Below are 21,825 nucleotides of genomic sequence, written 5' to 3' on the forward strand. Positions count from 1 at the left end.
ATGATATGATATGATATACCTATTCTAATTAAAACAGTGTATTGTGAATTAAGGGCAGACCAATAGGACAATACAGCAGAAGAGAGTCCAGACACACAAATATTATAACTTAATTCATGTCAAAACTGTTAGTGCTGAGCACAGCAAGGATTTTCTATTTAATAAATGGTCCTGGGATAATTGTATATTCATTTATAAACAAGGTGAATCTTGATCTCTAGTCACAGCATACACAAAATTTAAGTTCAAATGGACTGCAGATATAAATATGGAAGGTAAGACAATTAAGCATTTCATAAAAAAAAAAAGAAAAGAAAACAGAACATCTTTATGACCTTAAAGAAGATAAAGATAAAAGGTAGTCTAATCAAAAAGGAAAAAAAGAATGGAATGTGTCAAAATAGAGCTTTTCTTCTTAAAAAACACTATTTTTTAAAAAGGATATAAATAGAAGGTATAGAATATAAGAAAAAAGATATTTATAATACATACACCCAATGAAAAGTCATACCAAGAACATGCCAGACACAAAAAAACAAAAACCTATGAGGAAATAAGGAAATACAGGCAATCCGCTACAATTTTGAAAAAAAAAAAAAATTCAAGAAGTACTTCTCAAAAGAGTATATCCAATTGCCAAGGAACATAAGAAAGGATGATTAACTCAATTAGTTATTAAATAAATACAAACTAAAACTGTAATGGTTACAATTACGTGCCACAAGAATGTCTGAAGAGAAAAAGGTAGAAGGTATCAAGAGTTGGTGGAGATGTGTGGCAACTCAAACTTTCATAATACTACTGGTGCAAGTGTAAATTGGTACAATTTGGAAAAGTGATTGGCAGTATTTATTGAAGTTGAGTACATAATCTATGGACCCAACAATTTTTTTCTCTGGGTATACCCCTAATAGAAATTAATTCATATTTCACCAAAATATTTTTACCAGATTTGTTATACTACCATTGTTTTAAAAAGCCCCAGGTTTACCTATATTAGGAAGGATAAATTCACTGTGACGTATTGACATAATAGAAAATTATATATACATTTGGAAAAAAGAGAGAATCAGTAAAACATATACTGTAGGATTATATTGATATTAAATTGAACTATCTCAGCATAATTTCTAGTGTCAGATGTCAGTGTAGTGGTTAGACTCAGGTATGGTGTAAAACTAGAAGAGGGCTCTAGGGGCTCTTGAGATGTTGGAAATCTTCTTGAGCTGAATGAGTATGTATGAACATAACTATCCAGGTATGCCCACTTGGTAAAATTCATCATATGTACATTTACGGCTTGTATACATTCCTATGTACTTGTGTGTGATGTACTTCAACTGAAAATTATAAAAATATAAATTAGGTGAAAAATGTAGTCCCAACCGAATCAACATTCATTGTCTTTAGCTTCAGCTACTCAGCTCAAATTCCGAAATAATAAAAAAATCTCCCATGACACACTCTATAAATTTACTTTGAATTCCTAATCTTCTATTCTCATATGCATAAAGGCAGAAAATTTTGGCATAGCACCAAGTTAAAATTTAAGCCACTTAAAGTTAGAACAACTCATTACTGTATTTCCCATAAAACTACTTTGAATGTTCTGGCTCTGAGACTAATTGGGGAGAGAATAGTATTTACTATCCTATGTGAAAAATGAGAAAATGAAGTAAAATTAACTCTTTTGTAAGCAATACTTACAATACTTAAATATCATTAAGATTTCACAGGATCAGAGCACCTGGGTGGTTCAGTGGGGTAAAGCCTCTGTCTTCGGCTCAGGTCATGATCTTGGGGTCCTGGGATCGAGTCCCGCATAGGGCTCTCTGCTCAGCAGGGAGCCTGCTTCCGCCTCTCTCTGTCTGCCTCTCTTCCTACTTGTGATCACTCTCTGTGAAATAAATAAATAAAATCTTAAAAAAAAAAAAAAAGATTTCACAGGGTCAAGGCAAGGAGAAAAGCAGTAGGACTTTAACCTAGATACCAATTGCCTTAGTTTGCTAGAGCTACTCTAACAAAGTATCACAGACTGAGCGGTTTAAACAATCAGAATTTATTTTGTCACAATTTTGGAGACTAAGAGTCTAAGATCAAGGTGTCAGCAGAGTTGATTTCTTCTGAGGCCCTTCTCCTTGGCTTTTGGATGATCACCTTCCAGTCTTCATGTGGTCTTCCCCCCTGTGTCTGTGTCCTAATTTCCTCATTTTATAAGGATGCCAGTCATATTGGATTAAGACACACCCTAATGATCTCAATTAACTTTAATAACCTCTCTAAAGATCCTTTCTCCAAAAACAGTCACGCTCTGAGATGCAGGGGGTTAGAACTTCAACATAAAAATTTGGGGAGAATACAAATCAGCACATAACACCAATTTGAAGACTGAGAGAACTCTCCCCCACCTCCCCCACCAACCCACCCCACTCAAGAACTATTATAAAAACACTTCCACTTCCATGCTGACAGTACCTGATTTTGATAGGTGCTAGTTTTTCCTAGGCTTCTGGCCCCTTGCAAAACCCAAAGCTTGAATAACCTAGGCCAACGGTGATCATTTCATTTCCATTTCCAATCACGCCTCTAGGCATGGGCAAGTGATATAACACTGGCTTACGACATATAAGAGGAAGTGCATACAGGAAGCTTCTAGGAAAGTTTTCCTGATTTCCTGAATAGAAACACAATGGAGAAACAAGCCTAATCCCTGACTTTGGATTTTGCTACATAAGGACTGGAGCTTAAGAGAGATATCTTACAGCCCTGAGAGTAATACTTCATCAAATCTAAGAAGGGTAGGAAAGAATGATGGAAAGCCAAGGAAATCACAATGAAGAGGCCAATCCGTTGCTCTGAGAGCAGTGAGTTGGATTAAGATTGGAATTTTCCCTGCCCCAAACTTCTTATTGATAAAATAAATGTATTTTCTTTTTTCTTAAACCAACTTGAATTGGATAATTTATCTCTTACAGCCAAAGCCATCTTAATTGATATAAGAATGATATTATCTTAAGTATTTTTTTGGTCCCAAGTACTCTATAGGAAATGGAAGAGAAGTTTGTTTTTTTTTTTTTTCCTTCTTATGTAAGTGCTGAGAAGGCCCCATCCCTTTAGTATAAATGAAAATGAGGCCTCACACCCACATTGTTTTGCAGCAGTATAATGTTATGGAAGAAAAATTTATGCTTAGGGAATGAAATTTGCCTGTAATTTCCATTAGGTTCTTATCTTTGTCCCAATTTACCTCCTGAGAGATTTGGATGTCAACTTGAGACTTGTCAGCATTGACAAGATGACTTCAGAAAGTTCCTGACCCCGAGTCTTGTCCAATGTTATGAAACCAATAAAACGCTCCTGGATTTTCATTTTACACACTGACGTCAACAAATGTCATTCAAACAGATACCTCTTCTAAGAGGCTAACCTCTAGTTTCTGTCTAATAAATCTGTGCCCCTTCAGGTTTAAACTTGTTCTCAAAAACCCTATCTGTCATGATGCTCTAAGAATCCTTTTGTACTGTAATTGCAATCCATTATTTCCTGTGACAAGGCATGTACATGTACCTTCATTTCTCTGTCAAGTCTCTTTTTAAAATCCATGGGCAGTCTGTCACAAATTCCATGGAACTCTTGATTCCCTATTGCTAGGCAGAGAATTCTACTTCTTCACTGTTTCCAAATTTCTTTCCAGTGCTTTCTTCATATTCAATCCCACACTGAAGGGTGGCTTGAAGGCAAGTATTCAGACTTTTTTTTTTTTTTTTTTTTGGTCATCAACCTGCACTCAATCTGAACTGAACTGTTTTCTGGGGATTACCAATGTTTTCCTAATTAATCAATCTACTGATTGATTAGTTGATCTGATTTTGGAATAAAGGCAAATAGATTTCTACAGAAGGAAACTACTTTCTCACTGAATTTAAACAAAGCAGCCAGTACTATATATTTCTAGTTCCAAAACTATGTATAGAAATGCAAAGAAAAATGTTACTTAAATAAATCCATGGGAAAGTTATCTGTTTATTCTAAGTCATTGATCACAACAGATTTCAGACTATTCATCAGTATCAGATGGTACTGTTAGACAAGATCAGAATTGCCAATGCCCATTTTGACACACTCAGTTATCTTATGCATCTTTATTGCTTCCTGTGAACTTCATCACTGACACATTGATTTGATTAGGTGGTGCATCAAAACCAAGTTTTTACTGAGATTAATGACTAATCATGTAAACTATGATACAACCTGTAATGTTAGAATGTATTCCTGGAAGAGACTTGGAGATAGAGAATTGGATGAAGGTTTGGGGAGGAATTCTTTATGAAAACCAGGAGTGGGAATAGGGAGAAAGTGCCCTGCAATGTGGTTGTGCCTAAGACCTCAGCAGAACCTACAGGTTAGTTGGGAGGAGGTAATTCTAAAGATGGAATAGTGCTTCCAAGGTGTCTTAAATTGAGGGGAGGATTCAAGCCTTTGTATCTACACATAAACCAACCATTGACTGCCAGCCATGGCCAGGAAGGAATATAACCTTAAGATAAGCAGTTCCTTGATGCTGAGAGCAATTACTAGTGAATGAGGCAGCTGAGATTCATGGTAGTTGGGAGTTGAGTGCCTCACTGATGAAGGAATATGGACAGAGCACCTCTTGCTCCTTAAGGGAATTTCCTCCAGGTGGGAATAACTATTTCAACATTTGGCTTATTCTTACTTCATGGGTTAGTGGTAAATACCATAGCCTCTGCCTTCTAATATTGGTCTTAGAATGACAACTGATGTTCATCACTAATTCCCTCTACTATCCTTTCTGTATTCCCCTCCCACTCAGATAGCACCTCTCCTGGTTTAAATGATTTGCCTGGTGTGTGTACCAAATCCTGAGTCATAGGTTAACATGCCCTTTTGAGGCTATGGCTGTTGCACTTATTCATTTACTGTTAAATTTAAGCATGGAAGCACAAACAGGTACTCCAGTATCACTTGTGTGCCATATATATATTTTTTTAAAATTTATTTTTTTTAATTTCTTTTCAGCGTAACAGAATTCATTGTTTTTTTTTCACCACACCCAGTGCTCCATGCAATGCATGCCAGATATATTCTTACTTAGCACCTACTAAGGATAAGAGACAAGCACCCCTCCTAACATTATGACTCCTTTCTTTGCCTGCTGGCTTTTCATACAAAAGACTAAGTGGTAGTCAAATCCTAAATTTAAAGAGATTTTATCAAATTTCCCAGTGGAAGTGATGTCCATCTAGAGCCAGGTCCTCTAGATGCATAAAGCCTAAAATGTTACAGGGTGGAACACTACCCCAAACAGATCACTGGGGGTGATATTTAGTGCGGCTACCCCTACTGGCACATGGTGGTTCCCAAACCCATGAATCCTGCCTATTAAGGCCGACCCACTTAATTTATGGTGATCATCACATCCTGAAAGATGGTGCGCAATACTCTTATTATCAACTCTAGCCTGATGCCTGAGCAATGCTCTTCAGAATTCAGTGACCTCTCACGTCAGGAGTTTGTGGGTGGTTGCAGTGTGTGAAGCTTCACTGTAGATCCTATGATCATTTGGCCACTTTCAGACTTCCTTTCCATTAAAATAGTGTCCTTGGTCTGAGGCGATATCTTGAGAGATCCTGTGTCTGTGTTTCTAGTACTTAGTAAGCCCTTACAAGTTGTGCTGGCTAAGGTTCCAAGGTCAGAAAAGACAAAACTCTACCCTGAATCTAGTAGTCATAGTCAAGATGAACCTATGCCCTTTTCAGGGTAGAAAATGCCCAATCTCTTCAGCTTATCATCAAATGGTTGATTGGTCTCCTCAAAGAATTATGCCATATTGGTGAGGCTGGTTTGATTTGTGTTGGTAGTTTGAGCCATTCAGCAGTGGCAGTAACTAGATCAGTCTTGGTGAGTTGTAGCCTATGCTAGTAAGTCCATCATAGGTTTCATTCCTGCCTCCACTGCTGTTCATGAGCCCATAATGTTAGCAATGGAGTGGCCCAGTCTGTCTACTCAGGTGTTTTGTGATTTTTTTGGTACTGGACTATACCTTCTGGTGTGAGTTAACATATGATACAAAGATCTTCACATGCTATACCTAGTCCCATTTGTCCATCTACTTGCTTGTTCCCCTGGACCTTTATCATTTTGATCTTTCAACATTTCTGTTTCAAGGTCTCTAACCAACTATCCAGTGCATTTGCTGCTGACCCTGAGATTTTGGACATTATTTTGGGCCATTTCTTTCTTCACAAAATAGAGGGCAGTTGATGTTTCCATCTTGAGAAGCATCTCAAGTAGCATATCAGAAAAGCTGCTTTTTTACTGCCATAGGCAGTAAACTCCTTGACATTAGTATTGGCAGTGATTTTTTTTTTTTTTTTGATTTGGAAACAAAAGCCAAAATAAACAAATGGGACTACATCAAACTAAAAAACTTCTGCAGAGCAAAGAAAACCATCCACAAAATGAAAAGGCAACTTACCAATGGGAGAAAATATTTATACATCATAAGGGGTTAATATCCAAAATACATAAATAACCAGTATAACCCAACAGCAAAAAAAAAAAAAAAAAAAGGAAAGAAGAAAAAAAAGAAAAAAAAACATCTGGTTCAAACATGGGCAGAGAATCTGAAGAGATATTTTTCCAAAGAAGACACACAGATGGCTAAGAGGTACATAAAAAGGTACTCAACATCACTAATCACCAGGGGAATACACATCAAAACTACGATGAGATATCATATCACATTTGTTATAATGGCTATTCTCAAACAAAACAAAACAAAACAAAACAAAACAAACAAAAGGAACCCCCAAAACAAAGAAATAACAAAAGTTGGTACAGATATGAAGAAAACAGAACTCTCATGCTCATGTACCCTTGGTGAACATGTAAACTGGTACAGTCACCATGGAAAACAGTATGGAAATTCCTCCAAAAAATTAATAATAGAACTACCACATGCTCCAGCAATTCTACTTCTGGTTATTTATCTGAATAAGATAATGTTATATTAGAAAAATTTCTCCTCAAAATTAAAAGCATTTGTGGCACACCTTGGGGGCTCAGTTGGTTAAGCATCCAACTCTTGGTTTTGGCTCAGGTAATGAGCCCATTGTTGGGCTCTGTGCTCAGCAGAAAGTCTGCTTCAGATACTTTCTCCTCCTCCCTTCCTCTCTCCCTATTCATGCCCCCCCCCAAATAAATAAATTAAAAAAAAATTAGAAGCATTTGTGACAAAGAATAAGAAACAAATGGCTATTTCAGATGTATATGTAGAACGGTCATGTAAGTTACTTTTCTTTTCTTTTTTTATCTTTTTAAAAGATTTTATTTATTTATTTGACAGATAGAGATCCCAAGTATGCAGAGAGGCAGGCAGAGAGAGAGAGGAGGAAATGGGCTCCCTGCTCGTGGGGCTCAATCCTAGGACCCTGAGATCACGACCAGAGCCATAATTACTTTTCTTGATAAATGACTAACTAATATTAACAAAGTGATGGGATGGTCTACTCAATAAAATAGATTCATCGGTTACAATGGGATTGGCAGGGAAACACCACAGGTCACTGAAACTGTGAACATTAAGTCTACAAAGTCAAGAATGTATGACTGACATGCTGGGTAGAGTGCATACATTTCCTATCTAGTTTCCATTCTGTCAATCATCTGCCATGTTTCCCACTTTGTTTTCCTTTCTTTGACAAATTAAACAACTGGCAACTCTTGCATTGCCAAGGGAGCTATTTGGGCTGGTAAGGGACGGCATTTTTCTAGGAACTTGTTAAACATCTCCAGAAAAAAAAAAAAAATCTAATTTGACTACTATCAATACTGGCCTTGTGTCATATTCATATTTGTTTATATTCTCCATGCAAACAAAACAAACAAACAAAACAAACCAGATTGTTCAAATGGTTAGAGACAAATGGTATGACTGATGAGCAGAAATTCTCAGAGCTATGTGGCTCGGAAAATAATGCTAGTGTTAGTTGGGTATAGGAGGAAGAAGTACATGAGGCACTCCCCAACCTCTTCCCCTTCTCCTTCACCTTCCTTTTTTTTTTTTTTTTTAAGAGAGAGGGCTGGGGGTGGGAGGTGGAAGAGTGCATATGTGCAAGGTGGGGAGGAGCAGAGGGTGAAGAGGGAGAGATATTAAGCAGGCTGCATGCCCAGTGCAGAGCCTTATGTGGGGCTCAATCCCAAAACTCTGAGATCATGACTTGAGCTGAAATCAAGAGTTAGATGCTTACTAATTTAGCTACCCAGGCCCCCCAGTGCACTTTTGAGAAGAAATACTTTTTATCATTCTGGGCAAGGACAAAGCATCAGTAAATTTTATTTAGGCTTTTTTCTTTTTTTTTCTTAACTCTGAAAGACTATTGCTAGTAAGACTATTTAAAAATTGAGGCAAAATTTAGATAAATTAAAATTTACCTTGCAGTGTATCTATGACTTTTGACAGATGTATACAATCACATATCTACCATCAAAATCAAAATATACTGGGAGTTATACACAACTAATGAATCATTGTACACGCTATCAAAAACTAATGATGTGCTGTATGTTGTCTAATTGAACATAATAATTAAAAAAAATCAAGATACATATCATTCTAATCACCCCAAATTTCCTCCATGCCCATTAGTAGTTAACGCCTACCTTGACCCCTAGGTTCCTGACAATGACTGATCTCTTTTGGATCCTGGTATGTTTTCCTTTTCTAGAATTTTACATAAATGGAATCATACAGGAATTTATTCATGTTATTATTTGGTTCAGTAGATCATTCTTTTTATTGCTGAGAAGTCTTTCACTGTTTAGATGTATCAGTTTATTCTTCAGTAACCAGGTGAAAGACATGTGAATTGTTTCAAGTTTTGAGTGATTATGAATAATATGTCCATAAACATGCATGTGTAAAGTTTTCTTTTAATTTGGATAAATACCTAGGTGTGAAAATACTAGGCTGTACAGTTAGTGTATATGTAACTTTTTTTTTAAGATTTTATTTATTTATTTATTTGATAGAGATCACAAGTAGGCAGAGAGGCAGGCAGAGAGAGACAGGGGGAAGCAGGTTCCCCGCTGAGCAGAGAGCCCAATGTGGGGCTTGATCCCAGGACCCTGAGATCATGACCTGAGCTGAAGGCAGAGGCTTAAACCACTGAGCCACCCAGGCGCCCCGTATATGTAACTTTTTAAGGAACTTCCTAACTCTTGTCCAAAGCTACTGTATCATTCTTGCATTCCCATCAAAAAATCTATGAATTTCCAGTTGCTTCTCATCCTCACCAGCTCTTAACGTTGGCAATTTTCCCTTTTTCTTTAGTCACTGGCATTTTCATGTGCTTTTTTTTTTTTTTTTTTGGACAATCATGTAATACCACAGGCAAGAGATCATGAGAGCCTGAACTAAGCAATATCAGAAGGCCAACGTGGATTTTAGTGTCTTAACCAAGTTGCTCCTTGCCCCTTGTAAAAGTAGCCCAGTGCTGCTTCTACTTGTTGACTTATGTCCCAAATCACCACTTGAGCTTTCCAAGAACATTTGCCTCATGTCTAAGCAATTGACATAATTTTACTAGTCTGTTGAATGACTTTCTGACTTCCTAATCTACATATTTCATAATATTCTTCTACATATTTCATAATAGGAAATGGTGGCCTTGGTGGCCACTTACTCATCACTCAACCACATTTGCCTTCCCAAAAGTCTAGCACTAAGAAGTAACAGCGTTACTTTGCTAACCTCTTTGCTCTTGATCTTTTGCAAATTTTCATAGGCTTATTACATAATTTTCATTTTTCTTAAATATAACAGTGCAGTTAAAAAGTTATGCAATCTTTTTTCTTTATAACATCTGTTTCAGAAATCATTATAGCTCAAGTTTCTTCATGGCATAAATTGCCTTATTTTGATTTCCTCACTTCTTATGTCATTTCTTTTCCATGTCAATATGATTAATGCTATATTTAGAAACAGCATTTTCAGACAACCTTTGGTTATCTAGCTGTAATTTTTTTGTGAACATGTTTTCAGTTTTCAATTTCCATGCAGATGTAACCCTTTCTCTTTACAGCTTGCCTTCCCCATTCCTTTCCCCTACTTACACAGATAATTCCAGCAGATTCCATTTTTCTTTAGTGTTTTTAAGTCAAAATAGTGTAACACTCTTATTTCTCAATACCTGCTTTCTTACTTTTCATAAATTTGAATCATACAACTTCAAAATATAGTTTAAATAAGATTTTATTATTCTTTATGTGACTGACTTGAAGAATAATCAACTGTTGTCAACCAAAAGGATCAGGGAAATAAGGAGCCTCCCAGTAAGGTCCCAAAGGCCAGTGGTAATGGATCAAGACCCAGGGGACATATACATGTCAAAACCAATCCTTCTGGGCTACACTGGCATTTCCCAGCCAGTTCAGGCCAATAAGATTAGTTTTGACATGTATATGTCCATTATACTGAATTAATGATGGAGCAGACTTGTGTGTATGTGTGTGTCTATGTCTATATTTTACCGTCTGGCCTGCAGTCCTAAAAATGTAATCAGAAGGAGAAAGAAAACAGGAAACGACATATGTACTAAACAGTAATTTCTTTGTCATCAAAACAAACTCCCAAAAGTTAATTTTAGCACTCTCTATATGCATTTTTTTCTTTTTTTTCCCTCTTTTGGTGGTTGAGGTCATTCTTAAAAAGTATCTACTTATCTCTTTCCAAATAATGTTATTAAAAATGAAATTACTTTTATGAGTCCTAATGGCTTTTGTTGTAAAGAATTAAAAAATAAAAACTACTAGAGCATCAGTGACTGTCTTACAAAAATATTTAGTAAAAACACACTAATGACACACTTCATATGTTATTAGCTCTTAAAAAGCTCCACTCCACTTTGAGCTTCACAGTTAGGTCTATCTCTAGCATCAAGTTATGAGTAAGATTGCTTAAGAGCCATTGTCAGAACCTGCCTTATGGGCTGATGAAACACCAGAACTGTTTCACAAGATAAGATAGAGGGAACCAAAAGGCAGACACTTCCCTTATCCCTTTCCCAAATGCAGACTTTATTACAATATCACTGAAACTTAGTTCTCCACAGTTCATCCTTTCTTTTTGCTTGGTGGCAGAAGACTCTTTTGAAATCCTAATTTTTATCATCAAGAGGCAGCATGGATCAATCTTTAAGAATGTGGGCCATACAACCAGATGCCTGTGCTCTAATTTTTGCTCTGATACTTACTATGAGAAAGATACTTTATATTATCTCTAAGGTAAAGGATTAATCTAAAAGAGCCCTTCTGATCTCTTAAGACTGCCATGAGGATTAAATAAAATATCCACATCCAGTTTCTAAAACAACTCCTGACACTTAATAGGCATCCATTAAATATTAGCTATTTATACTATTACCTAAGAGAGGAAATAAACTCATCACCAATCACCAAGTACTAAATCCTTTGATAACATGTACTTCCCATTCTGGCTGGATTCTGCATTGATGGAGCAGAGAACAATGAGAGGAACATCAAGATATGTCTTGAGTACTAAAGATTGTTAAGAGAATATAGGTTTGGTATATATGTATATATAATCATTATTCTTAATGATGGCTTCCAAAATTTTATGTTTCAAGCCCCACAAGACATGGATCCTCCCCCTTCAAGGTGAGCAGTGATTCTCAAAACTTCTCAAATGTACATATGCACCACTTGGACATTTGGCTAAAAGACAGACTTTTATTCATTAGATCTGAAGTGGACATAAAATTCTAGATCTCTAACAGGCTGGCACCAAAGCTGGTGATCTTTCTGAGGGCACATGATGAGCAACAAGGACAAAGAACATTTTGAGTAGAGATAAAATTAAATACATTTTTAGAGTGTGATACAGTGGATACAGTGGAGAATGGACCCATCACTTACCCTGGCCCAAAATCCCTTAGTTCACATGTGGCTACAGGACTTGATCATGAATTTTTACATGCATTGCCATGTCAGGGCATACTCAACACAACTGGGGACAGGAATTGTGATTGGATAGTCATGTGGCTGTTTGGGGGACTGATCCTATTGCCTTTGATTGAAGCGGCATTAAGATTTCCTGCTTCCAAGTCAGACCCTCTAGAGACACAATGGAAAATGGGCTCAACAGTGAGGGCATTCTAGTGCCTCCACGGGAGACACTCCATTACCTGACCCTCTGGTGATGATAAGACCCTTATGAGGCCAGAATCACATTTCTCAAATACCAACTGAATGTTTGCTATTTGACACTGGATAGCCCAAAGTTCCACAAATTGTAGCACTGGGAGAAACCTGTGAAGACTCGCTAATTCAATTCTCTCTACTCAACAGGTTAGAAATCTGAGGCCAGAGGTATTAAGTGATCCAGTTAGGAGCAGCTTCATTCTCCTTGAAATCATGCTGTCTTCAAAAGAACAGAGAATATGCTTTATGCACGAAAAGAATGCTACCATCCAAGGTAACTTGTAGTGCTCGCTTCGGCAGCACATATACCAAGGTAACTTGTAACATGCAAAATATGGGTGTGAGTTACCTGAGTTATCTGAATGGGAGATGTCGTAAGGACAGGGATGGCTAAGCAAGTTTTAAAGGACATGTGGCATTTTTAAAGGACATCCTTCCTTCAAAGGAAGAATGTGCTGTTGCAAGATAAGGAAGCCAATACTAAAAGGGATAATACTCAAGATTATCATGGAGCACAGGGGCTGGCGATCATAATGAAAGGTAGAGAGATCTTTCAAGAGACAGTCAGGCAGGTAATGTCTGGAAAACTGAGACACTGATTAACTGATCCCAGATGGAGGAGCAGAAGGTCCAGGCAGGTCTGTAGGTCCTGAAGTGAAACTATTTTTAGAGACTGGGATTTTGGTTAAAGGAATTAAATTCCCAGGAAGACTGTTAGTATAAATAGGATCTAGAAAACAAAACAAAACAAAAGGGTACTGCAAAGTAAACAGAGGTAGGGATTTAGGCATAAAGGAATACGGTATGTTGGAATTGGGATACGACAAGGAAATTTTAATTTCAAGGAATCAAACACAACAGTATCAGAGGTGCTGGTACTCAGGTACATGGTCAGAGCAGAGCATAGCTGATATAACACTTCTCTACTAGCCCAAGGACTTGAGAATTCCCCTTGACCAAGAGCAGATTTGTCTATGGGTAGAAACAGATGTTAAGGAAATAGATTGGGGTTGTTAAGGAAATGGAATCTAGGATTGAAACATTTCACTACCAATAGGGAAAAACTTCTCATTTTGGATTCGTAGGGAAATGGAATGTAGGATTGAAGCATTTCACAGGTATTATCAATAAGGATAAACTTCTCTCTCCAAGGGTTAGGTATGTTAACAATGCGATAGTGTGCCATACTGAGAAAGGTATTACAATAGTATAACTACAGTGATAGAGCCATGGACTCAGGAGCCAAGTCATTTTGCTACTACCATGTACATGTGGATGATGTGTTTGCTTGTGAAGAGATCACTGGGATTGGAGGTAAATATGAGTTAAGGTTTGCTGTGCGACACTGATCTATTGTAAGGACCAAGGCAGGTAGACTGCTTTGCTCATGTTGTATTTTTTAGGTTACAGCTTAAAAATTTTCTAATTCAAAATAATTTCATGTTTATAAAAGAGTTACAAAAATTGTACAAAGAATGACCATACACACTTCAATAAGATTCCCTTCAACAAGATTCCCCAAATATTAACTTTTTCTGAATTACATTTGCTTTATCATTCTATATGTGTATTTAACTTTTTTTCTGAACCATTTGAGAGTAGGTTACAGACATGATGTCTCTTTACCCCCAAACACTTCAGCTGGTATTTCCTTAAAACAAGAACATTTTCTTACATAGAAACAGCTCTAAAAACCAAGAAATTAATAATTTAAACTAGAGAAATGCAAATTTTGCCAAATATCCTAAGAGGACCTTTAGAGAGAAAGTTTTTTTTTTTTTTTCTTTTTTGCTCTGGTATAAGATCTAATCCAAGATTGTACCATATAGAGAGCTGTCAAGTCTCATAAGCCTCTTAAACTGGACAGTTCCTCAGTCTTTGTCTTTCATGACCTTCCCATTTTTTTGAAGATTCATAGACCCATTATTTTGTCCCTCTTTGGGTTTTTGATGTCTCTTCATAGGTTAATTCAGGGTACGCATTGTTGATAGGAATAATGCTGACTTCATCTTTTATTGTCAGAATCAAAAGCAATGATGTGTAGGAAAGTGTTTTGGTAAAGGTAAAGTTCTGTCCTAAACCTAGGGTTGAGGATTAAAAGGAGTATTACTCCTTTCTATCCATTATCCCCTCTCTGCTTTTGCCTTCTAGAATATGTACTATGACCCCTGAAAAGTAGCACTAGGATAAAATGCCTTCCTTAGGTACAATAATGAAGCTGGAGGACATAAGTAAATCTCATATCATGTTCATTAGGAGAGAAACTTTAAAACATTGGCATTAGGATAACCAGGGTACTCTGATCTTCCTCTGGATCCTTCCCTATTTCTTTCCATATAGGCATTTCAAATTCTTATAAAATCCTTACACATTCAATTCCATTTTGGATGTTTGCTTCCCAGAGGACTTGAACTAACAGAGGGAATCACAGCTCTCCTGGATGTTGTTATGGGAAGAACAAGAGAATAAAAAGTATTTATCACTGCCTGAAAAGCAGGGCCCATTATTGAAACAAGCAAGCTGTCTGGCAAAAAACATACAAAACAAAACTTACAAATACCTCTCCCTGCACGAGTCCAAATCATCAGGCTTTGAAACCAGACAAATGTCCCCAGTCATTTGCATTTCAGAGACAGCAGAGAATGTCAACTCCATCCAGGAGTGAAAAACCAATTGGGTCAGGAATACAGTGCTAGAACAGAAGCCTCAGGAAAGGAAAGGAAAGGAAAATGGAAGGCACATAATGTGGACCAGTCATTTACCATAATAAGTGTCCCCTTAAGCAAGAAGAGTGAAGCTTGTTGATTTTATATTAGTTGATTCTAAGAACAATGATTAAGAATGAGAGGAAAACACTCACTCCCCCCGAAGGAGATTCTAATAGGGCTTCTAACATTTCCAGCTCTTTTAAATGAGCATGGGTAATGATCCCTCATATTTCCTTTTCACAGTCTCATGTAAACAACTAGGAGACCAGCCTGCCTGGAGTTGCAGCCTATCACAGCAGTTTTCTGTAGCAAAGATTATATCTGATGTGTGAAAGGCATATCAGCTTTTCAGAGGTGGAAGAGCCAACCTTCCCCAGGGCTTCCCGTTGGCTTGAATCTTTGGTGATACTCGAAGCAGGCGCCAGTCTCAGAACCACCCACAGACTGACTTGCACAGCCTCAGGGGACAGCCCTGGCAGCCTTTGTCAGGAGTCAAAATGCCTCCAGCAATCCCCAAAATACTGAATGATCTCTGCAGGAACCAGGGGGTGAAAAAGAGAGAACATTTGACTTGTGTCTGCCTTTAGTGCAAACAAAAGGATGGCATCTTCCGTTATGAAGACCTCAAGGAAACATCTTCATTGGTCTAATTTAAAACTATACCAGCTGGGCAGATAAATCATTATGTAAACCGTATCACTGCTATCAGAATATTTTAAGGAAATGAGGAAAGATTAGGTATGTTTCTATTCATGAATTCTCTCCTTCTTACACACACACATACACGTACACACACATATGCTGAACTTGCTATAATTAGTTTTGTTCTCTGTAGAAAGCTTCATTTATTGGGGATGCCATTAAACAAGTGAAATACAAATTACAAGTGACATTGATATGATCATAATCATTCCTTCCTGGCTGCCAGAGAGATTTTCTGAGAGGAACCTGCATTTCTACAGATGGCAAGGAAAAAAAAGAGAGAGAGAGAGAGAGAGAGAGAAAGAGGCCTGCAGAACACACCATTATTCCTGCGAGGCCCTCAGTTCATTAGTTGAAGCAGCCAAGTCTTCAAGAGCCGCAACTGATCAGCAAATAGGAAATGAGCAAGAGTATAAATTCCCAGCAAACCAAATCATTAACATTTGCCGCCTGCATCCTGGAAACACAGTAAATCAAATGTGTCATCATTTATCAAGACAAAATATCATTACTAATTGGGATTAATTTGCTGCTGTGGGATTGCTGACCTTTGCTGAAAGAAAATAAAACTGCTCGTTAGCTGTCTTCATTTAATTTTCCTTGAAGGAAGGAGAGGGGGAAAAGGCAGTGTGCCTTGGGGAGGGGGGAAGGGTGGGTGGGGGCGTTCTTATCTTTCAAACAGCGACCCATTCCCAAGTCACAAAGCAGCATGAGGACCTGCTGAGATGCTATTGCCAATCGATGATTCAGGACTTTTGACGTGTGCCCAGAGATCATGGTGGCTCCAGTTGTCACTGTCTGTGATTTAGCACTGTCTTGGGAAAAAATAATTAGAAAAATTGCCAGGGTGGAATTATATATGGTTTCATTTACAAATAAGAAAAGGCAAGCACAGTTGCAAGGGAGCAGCCTAGGGCTTATATGTGTGCACTAATCTTAGAGAGGGTTCAAACGAAATAACACATATGTCTGAGCATCCCCAGTGATTACACATGTGGCTGCAGCTTCTGCAGAGCCCCTGACTTGATAACTGTGGGACATATCTCTTACCTCTGGTACAACTAGTAGTTTTTCAAGGCTGAGGAATGTGTGTACTTTGCAAGGTGCCTATAAATGTCTGAGTCAGGGTTCTTGTCTTTTAGCCCCTGAAACACTGTGGATCTTGAGAATTCAAGTTAACCAACCTTGACGTTTTGAGTTTTTTAAAACATTAAAATAGAATTTATTTTGATTACTGAGGTTTTTGGTGCTCCTTTAAATTTTGTACCCTAAGCAAGGGCCTTGCTCACCTTACCCTAGCAGAGCCAAAGCAGTGTTCAAGGTTTAAAAAATTCAAAGGTGACTAATGAAAGAATTGAAGGTGAATAATGAAACTAATGAAAAAATGAATGAATTGAAGGTAAATACTCTCAGGAAGTATCAACCTGGCCAGGAGTAGAGCCAAATTTCAAACTCAGAGCACTGATGCCCCAACCAGCACCTGTGATCTTAATACTTCTACTATGCTTCACTACTTCTGGTGAATTGGAGAAAGTTTGGAACTAGACCTTGTTACCAAGCACTGTGTGATATCATGGGAAGTTCACACACGCATACATACACACCTCTGAAACAATTAAATGCCAGGCAATGACTAGTTAAATGGAAAAATGCATGGATGAAGCAATCTAAGATACAGGGATACTGGAGATTTAAAAAAATGAGACCCTTCATGCTTTATTTAAGACATACTGAGTATCACATTAACACACCTGCAAGTCAGTGCCAACTAGTTGCTAAGAGATGTCAAGCACAAAGTTCTGGATCAGAGGAGGAAGAGGAATTGGGCTAAGCATGTTGTCCAGGCCTGGATGAATTCTGTCTCTAGTCAATCTATTTTGGGAGTTTACCAATCTCCAACTCAAAAGTGCCTCTGCTTATTTCCCTTTCAACATGAGCTGATATTTGCAGTGATGTCAACATATTAATGTTTGTGCTAAAGTGTCTTAAAACAATTTCCTCTTAATCAGAGAAAACATTCTTCCTTAATATTTTGGCATTACAGATGTGCTTAGCAAACTTTCTCTGTGACTTTTTAAAAGGAATGTGAGACGGCACACTGAAGCTGAGTGGGATGAGGGAAGAAGGAATGCCAAACCAGGCCATTTATTCAAATTATGAATTAAACAAGTTATAATTTTACTAGAATGTGTGTGAACCCATAATTCAGTGTAATATAGAGACCCAAATGCATAAGTCATGTAAATCCTCGCAGGAGACGTGAGGTGAAGAGGCTCCTATGGGGGAGGGCTATGAGAAAATGTACTTGTTGTGTTCTATACCGAGACCTGCAAAGACATACAGAGAAGGAGGAGAGTTTTAAGATACACACAGCCGAAAATAATGCTTCTGATGAAGTTCTAGAACCTAGGTGAGGTTTGGTGGGCTGAGGTCCGGAGCCGATGACCAAGAAAGAATTCTTGAGACATCTTTGGTGTAAAATGGTGGTTTATTAAAGCACGGGGACAGGACCCGTGGGCAGGAAGAGCTGCAGCCCCGGGTTGTGAGGAGTGGCTGGTTAAGTACCCTGCTGTTGGGGGAAGGTGAGGGGAAGGGAGGTGTCAGTGGAGTTTTCATATGCTAAAGAGGGCCTACAAGGGGCCAGGATGTTCCAGGCCTGCCGGAGGCCTTGCCCTTGCTGCTGGATCAATGTTGTCTTTAGACCAGCCATTAACATTAAGATCTTTGGGAGACTTTTTGGTGGGGTGTCACAATCCTGCTATCAATCGTCTTTGTTAGTGAGATTTAGGACATTTGTAAGCCAAGGGAGACTCCTGTCTAGCAGGATTGTGAGCTCTGCAAGTTAACTATTTGCTTATTGTTCATGGCAGTCAGGGCTGCCTGAGGGATGCTACACTTATGGAGGGGAAAGGGTGAAGAGGGGGTGCAAGGCGCCAGCTTTTGCTTTGTCCTCAGCCAGCCTCCTGCTCCCTCATCACTTCTGCAAGCCATGGCCAAGGGGAGCCTTCGGGAACTGAACTGATGGCTCTGCTTACTAAAAAATGTTTCTGTAACTGAATTTTCTTTTAGCTCAAGATGGTTTGCTTTACTGAATTATCTTCTTCATACTCACTTGAATCCAAGCTTGAATCTTTGTTGGAATCCTCAGGTATCTAACCCCAGGGCATGGGGGTCTATCTGGCTTTCACATATTACTTTGGTCTTATCAGTGACTGCTTCCAGTGTTTATATCCTCTTCTGGACTCTCTATGAAACAGCCAAGGATTTCAGGATTTCAATTGGGTAGTGACCAGTACAGACTGTTCAGAATAACATAAGTGTTGATTAATTCATATTCATAATCATTTTTAAATCTCCCTACCCTAGCCCATCTATTCATCTCCTTAACTGCTAAATAGCAGTTTATATCAAAGATAATATCTATAGAGGTATATAATTTTATAATCTGTCCCTTCTAGAACTTGGAAGGTTTCCATTAACACATTATAATGATTGAACTGCATGTTGACTTTTCATGAGTTCCTGTAGTTCTGTCCTAAATACTATGTAAAAGTGTTTCTTATTTGGAAATTGAGAAATAAAGACATTTTAAAACAGCCAAAGCACACTGTGAGGTAAAAGGGTATACAATTTTACTAAATCCCCTAACATTCCAGGTTATCATAATTATAGTTCCACTATTTTATCTGCCAGCATCTTTCTAACAGAAATTTGCTAGTGATCCTGTAGCTAAGAATTAGATCAATTCCCTGTGCTTCCCATCTTTCCAGTGGGGCCAATTGGAAGCAATGGGAAAACAGAGGTTGATTTTGCTTGTGCAATTTTACAAAAATATATTGCTCGCATGATGTATAGCTTATAGGAGGAAGCTTTGACAAAGGTTTAGGCAAGCACAGCCTCTCTGTATTGAAGTATCATTCATGGTCCTCTACAAATTAAGTCCCCTGCTCCAGCCCATGTCTTCACAGTACTGTGATCCCAGCAGAAAAAGTGAGGGCGTGTAAGCTCGGTGTTGTGTCCAGGGGTTCTTTTATCTAGTGCGCTTCTGGGCCCTTGACAAGCTTGAGGTTAGTAGCTCCCCATTTTTCAAGTTTCCTGGCATAAGGATACTGCCCAGAGGTATATGCTTGCCAGCCCCCTCCCCCCTCTGCCCCCCTCTAGTGTTGTAAGGCAACACTAGATTGCACAGGCCTTCCAGAGCAAATATTGTAAAGGTCAAGAAGACCAACTCTAAACATACCCACTTCCCAAAGGACTCTATAAATCCTTCAGGAAGAAAGTAATGCATAGCCTTAGAAGGCAGTAAGATACATCGCAAAGGAATTACTTAAGGAAGACATGAGAAAGGGGCAGGGCCTTACGGGAGTTAGGTCTTCTGTAGTCTGTCCTCTTTCACTCTTCCAGCTCTGTGTCCTGTAGAGCTTGGAGCCCTCCTTCCTCCCCACAGTCTCTGTGTCGCTGTCTAGTCCAGTATGCCTGCTCCTCTTCCTCCATACTGCCGGTCTTACAGAATCTCTTTGACTCTACTCCCTTCGACCCTTTTTACGCCAAGGCTTTTTCCATTCTCATGAGAAAAATCTCTTTTCATTGTTATTTTTGCTGTCATTACCAGCTTTGTTTCTTGTTTGTTTTCTGGGTCATGGTCATCGCATTTCTGGTTTCTGTTTTGAATATTTTTGCTCCTGTATATCTATATATTTGCAGTGAGAAAGTGGGACAGTTCATTTTCCCTCTTCATTTGTTCTCATAACAGGTCCTGCATCTACCAGCCAAGCAGTTTTTTTCTCTTTCCCCATTTACCCACTAATGACAGGGGCTCAGGTCATCTTATATTGTCTCTCCTGGTCTCACCATCACAAGGTCACTGTTTACCTATACCATACCATCTTTTACTTCTCACTGACGATCCTGGTCTTGCTGGGCCATTCTGTGTTCCTGTCTTTGTGAACTGAACTGCTTGTCCATATACACTCAGTCTATCTTATCTCTCAGGATTGCCCCAAGTTTATGCAAGAGTAGCTGCTCATCTACTTCTGTAATTTTTGGAAGGAAAAAAAACTAACTTAAGAGGTTGCCATGCTATCAGACAAAAACAACAACACAAACCCACAAATTTCCTTCTCTCTGATCTTCTCAGTTGAAATGTTCCTCTTCCCAAATACCACCACCACTACCACACACATACGTCTCACTAGAGGGGACAAGATTCATAAACACAGTGATGCTGACTCAGGAGAAAAGCCACAGCTGACCACTTCCCATCTTGCACATGTAATTTCTATTATTCCCCTGTAGGTCATCAGTAAAGAACAGAGATCACTACATACAAGTAACTTGCAAACCCCTTGGAGACAGAGACTACACCATATATGTTTTTTTGTTTACTTGTTTTGTTGTTTTTGTTTTGTTTTTAACCTTGAGTGCCAGGTGCTGTGTTGGGAACCTAGAAGAACCCAAGTAATTCTCTTTGATGACTTGAACAATTAAATAATTTAACTTCACTTGGGTGAAGCTGGTTCATTGAGAGCCCAGGAAGAGAAGACCATAAATTTCAATATAAGCTCACCTCCCAAATTCTTCCTATCTCTGAAATGGATGTTTTTACCACCCTGCAGATGTGTGAAACACATTTTTGACTGAACAGTTTGTCAGTGTCTTAATGTAGACAATCGCACATGTTCTTTTCTTCTCAACTCTCCCTTCCTCCTCTTCCCCATTTCAAGGTAATGATCCCTGAATTCATAACACCTCCTGCCTCAAGGTAATGATCCCTGAATTCCTATCTCCATCTGATTTTACTCATTTTTCTACTGCATGCTATCTTTAAAGAACCTTGTACTTTTTTGTTCCCTTGTGTCTATTTCTGTCTTGTATTCTTTTTTATTTAGCATAATTGAAAATTAAAATTAAAAATACTGATGACTGGGCAACTAACTGCACATTTCAAAAACCCCTAGTTAAATTAGAGACCTATTTTTTCTCTAGAACTCTTCTCTGCTTTACCCCGGAGATAACCCACAGAAAACTGATAAACTGATGAGAAGAGATTGAGCTGCTACTCAAGCACGCCCACCACCACACCCCCTTCTTCCATCTCAAGAGTAAAATGATATTATTTATAGTATTTTTTAGTAACACCCCAGATTTAGCTCCCGAGGACTGTGTTTTATCT

This window comes from Mustela putorius, unplaced genomic scaffold, assembly GCF_011764305.1.
Source record: "Mustela putorius furo isolate JIRA1106 unplaced genomic scaffold, ASM1176430v1.1 tig00003898_pilon_pilon_pilon, whole genome shotgun sequence".
Lineage (NCBI taxonomy): Eukaryota > Metazoa > Chordata > Mammalia > Carnivora > Mustelidae > Mustela > Mustela putorius.